General features: G+C 35.1%; 1 long non-coding RNA gene across 1 annotated transcript; it reads left to right on the top strand.

The window, feature by feature from the left end:
* Positions 1-657: 657 nt before the first annotated feature.
* On the top strand, positions 658-1,866 carry LOC133732750 (uncharacterized). The gene is made up of 2 exons (XR_009857305.1): positions 658-1,476; positions 1,595-1,866. It is a non-coding gene; the product is annotated as an uncharacterized LOC133732750 (long non-coding RNA).
* The last annotated feature ends 2,770 nt before the right edge of the window (positions 1,867-4,636 follow it).

The raw sequence follows: 4,636 nt of genomic DNA, 5'->3' as shown, positions 1-4,636 counted from the left end.
AAAGTCAGGTATTGTTCGCATTTTTTTCCCTTTATATAATATTTCGAACATTTGTAATTGTTGTAGTTAGACATGTAGCATACCCGCAGCATCGCCCAGGGTCGATGCCTAGTACATATAAAAATAGAAACCCATAAATTGATTAACAAAGGAAGATTCCAACACTTCTTTTTCCTAGTACAGAATCCGAATCCATAAAAAAAAAGAAATAAGTCTAACTAAGCCAAGCTTCAATGGCTGCCAAGTGCCCACCAAGTGCTCCACCAAATGACTGAGTGAATATTAGTACTATTACTCCCACATTCTTCAGGACATCTGTAGAACCCAAAATGCTACCACCCAAAAAAACCAAAGCCCATCAAACCAATTTATTATTCAAAAGAAACCAAATCCTAAAACCCTCCGATCCAGTCTTACACCCCACGCTTTAATTTTAGTTTTAACTCGTTTCATTGTTTTTTTGTTTTTTTTGAAGAACAAAGCATGACTAAAAATCATGTCGCTTAATTCCATCTTAACTATGGTCTTCTCCAATATGGTATTAAGTCATTTTTTTGCTAGAGCTCATTTATTTAGGGAGTGCTAGGCTCACACTCAGGGTGTTTGTGTGAGCCACACTCACTCTTAACTTGCCACGTGTGAGCAGAATAACTCATAAAAATTTGGTCTTTTATATTTCCCTTCTTACCCCTCTTTAAATTAAAAATTAAAAATAAAAAAAAAACTCTAGGTGCAACCCAAATCCAATCTGAATATAGAACTTAAACCCGGAAAAGATAAACAATTCTAGATCGAAAAATCTGAAAATTCAAGCAAAGCTTATAACTTTAAGGCCAGTAGATGGCGGTGGCAGAGATAAATAATAGCCAGACTCATCTCTTCTTCTTCGAGCAAAAATGCAGCTAGCCTTATGCACTTCATTTTTTTTTTCTTCTTCCTCTTAGGTACAGATCACGACCAACCCATTTTTTCTATTCCCTTATCCTCTTTTCTTTCTCTCAGGTACTAACACGGCCACCACTTCATTTCTTTTCTTTACCCACTCACCCATCACTCACTCTATCTTCTACCTTTCTCCTCTTAATTTCGTTGATTTGTATTTTCAATTTTTGGGTCTCCACAGCCCCAATAGCAATTCCAACTATAATCCCAGTATCTAATCCCAGAGACGACATCAACGGGGTGCTCATAGGCGAATTCGGCGGCGGAGGACTCTTGGTTGTGGTTGGCGTCGACGGCGTTTTTGGCGAAGGCGGCAAGGAGACGGTTGGGGGGAAGGTGCTGGGGTGAGAGAGAATAAAAAAGAGTGCTAGGCTCACATTAGATTGGTTGATTTGGTTGCATATAGGGGATTCTTGGTCGGAGATCGGAGCTAAAATGGGTTTCCGTTTGGGCTTCTTGGTCGGCGCTAAAAGAGTACTAACATGACCTTCAACTGTTCATGTGTATGTAAGTGGTGGGTGAATTGCTTCTCGGGTTAGTGTTGAGTTTGTGATTGGATTTTTTTTTTTTTTTTTGAAAGTTGAATCAAATATGTAGTCAAATCTCTTGGCCTTCGCTGCCACTATCTTCATAGTCGAGTCTTTGGTTTTAGGTCAACCCAAACACGAAACGGCCAATCTGTTGCAGTCGTTTATTGACAACGTTTTGCCGCCGGGGATTTTGGACGACAAGAGAGGAGCACCGATGGTGCCACCGTCAAGTAAGAAAGTGAGGGCGAATCTTCTTGTGATTACGATTTGGTGGGTTGAGGAGGCAGATAACAGGGTTGTCACTGAATGAGAGAGAAGATGAAGAGCTTTTAATATTATTTTTTTTTAATTTGAAGAGGGTAAGAAAGGAAATAAAAATATCAAATTTCTATCAGCTCTCCTCCACACACGTGGCAAGCTGAGAAGTGAGTGTGAGCCTAGCACTCCCCCATTTCTAATTGTTAAATTATTGAATAATGTTTCATTATTAGAACATCAAAACCAATGGCTTCATTTTCAAACCACACACAAATATGGGCCCCCATGGGCAATAATGACAAAAATTTGAAGCTGAAAAATCTTTTCTTTTCAAAGTTTGGTCATGAGTCAGCCATTAACTGCTTAGCTTTAATTGTATTTGTTGGAGCTAACCGTTGTTCCTTTTCTTTTTTTTTAGCACAATAGCCTTTTTACATTATAACGATATTTTTTTTTTTTTGGGAATAACTCAAAACATTTTTATATACTCCCACTTCATTTCTTCTAGTCTTCAACAATCCCTACTTCCTCCCAAAGTTTTCTTCTTAAATTTCCTGCAAATAAGCTATCATATTCAGTTGTGCAATTTTTCATTTCTTAGTTTTACTTTTTCAAACAAAATATCTGGTTCTTCGAAGAGAAAGGAAAATTGGTCAATCAATTAAGATGAAAGGCTTTATGATGCTTACATAGTCATCTCCAAAGATAAAAGAAAATGGAAGAATTAATTAAAAGAATTGCTTTGCAAGCGCGTCCAAAAAAATATATATTGAGTTTTACAATAGCAATCTTCCAGTTGAAAGATCGGATGATAGTTGTAAAGAATTATTTATTTATTTTTTTTAAAGGAGTTGTAAAGAATTATAGGTGTAAAGAGATTGATACCAAAATATTAGTTCATCATCTTCGGTCATTTTTCGTCTGCGCTTCTACCAATTAGTGGTATCTATTTGAGAAGTTTGATACCAAATTATTAATTTGAACAAATAGATAATTGAATAGAAAGTAGTTGAGATGGTGAAGATGCATCCTAAATTACACAATTTATTGAAATTTGAAGATGAGGATAAGGGATGCTATGTGGGAATAAAGCCTGTCAGAATTTTGTAGACTTACTATGCAACACATGGCACTCAAAACTCATATATAGTAATTTGATAAGATAGCCTTAAGATAAGTCTTTCTATGTGAGCAAACAAGCATCAACATTATTAACGCGCAATCATCAACATCATCAAATAATTTTAGAGCTCTTCTACATATACAGCTTAAATAGTTTCTCTTAACAAGATAAAATGTAGAACACTGGATGCCAATCAAAAATATGATACGTACCAATGGTTCGTAGCTGTAATAGAACTTTCAGAAATTGTGTATGTGAGAATAAAAGTAAGACCTATACTAAATCAACATGTTGTGTGAATTTTAAAGTTCTCATGTCAATTTTAAAGTCTAAACATAAGAAAATGAGGTAGCTGAAAATCCACATCTCATCAACCTTTCTTCAGTATACTGAATATAATGATTTGCAAAACTTGCACTACTACATAATAACACAAATGATAAAGCTAAGATCTTGCATAGTAGTAGTATTCTTCGCAATAATGGAATTCTATTCATGTTAAGTTCCACACGTTTTCCCTATTGTCTAAACTATGTATTCAAAAGAGAAAGAGAATATAACCTCTTGCTCTATGGTTATTATAGTAACAGTGATAAACTTACAAAATAGTTGCATGAGTATATGATTAGATGTACTAGACTAAGACAATAATTAAATACCTAAAATTCAGGAAGATCATGCAATAAAAAAAAAACTAAAAAATATAAGAAGACCATAAACTGAATAGAAAATTACTACTATTACCAGCTTATTTGAGCAATATTGTTACTATAAGAAGAAAACAAAGCCCATCATCCTAAGACCCATCAAACCAATTCATCCCACAAACCCTCAAATCATGTAACTCTTTGGTCCAGTTCTTTTTTCTTTCCTTTTTTTTCCTTTTTTTTTTAGGAAAAGATGACAATCTTTTATTAAGGTGGAACTAGTTAATTTTTTTTCTTCTCTAAATTAAAAGAAGACTATAATCTTTTATTAAAGTGGCACTAATACAGTGGAGAGTAACAAAGTTACACAAAACTGGAGGATTGAGTTCCCCATACAACTTGAAACCCTCTAGTCCAGTTAGCTTAGGTGATTTCATTAAAAGAATGATTTAATATTTCTTAGTTGAACCAATAACGGGAATTATCCTAAACTCATTAATGAGAGAACGATAAGAGGGGATTGAAGCGCATGATAATATCCAAACGGCTAGTTTGACTTTCAATTCCAAAATCTGTAAATATCCATCCCACATCATCTTCACAATTCACACTTACAGTTAGTTTTTTTCAATTTCAGTTCAGCATAAAGGATCAAAATCTCTAAACAAAAAAAAACCCTTGAATTCTATCTCTGATCTCGTTGTTCAATTCAACTCATTTGCTTGCTCAGTTTTTAATAAATCAATTCATGTCTCTGGAGGAACTTCAAGTGGGTGTGGTCAAGACTTTCCACTAACGTCGATTCGGTGGGTGTCTGTCTCTACAACAAGATCTTCACTACCCCAACTTTAGGCAAACAGACATTCCCGAAGATCAATATATATTGCAAGACCGCTTTATCGCTGTGAGAGATATGGAGAATCTATCAGCCGTTCAAGTTACAATACCAAGATTTCATCTACTTCTTGGCCGAAGTCAAGAAGTTGGGGGATTTACGCTGTTCTCACAAAATTTGTTATGATATGGGCATATGTAGTGAGATCGGGATGAAAAGGTAGAGAATCAGAACTAAAACATCACAAGCACATCTAAGAAAGGAGATTCAAAGAAGAGCAAATTTGTAATACCCGAAAAAT

Source organism: Rosa rugosa, chromosome 2, assembly GCF_958449725.1.
Source record: "Rosa rugosa chromosome 2, drRosRugo1.1, whole genome shotgun sequence".
NCBI classification, from domain to species: domain Eukaryota; kingdom Viridiplantae; phylum Streptophyta; class Magnoliopsida; order Rosales; family Rosaceae; genus Rosa; species Rosa rugosa.
This window is presented reverse-complemented; position numbering and strand designations above follow the sequence as displayed.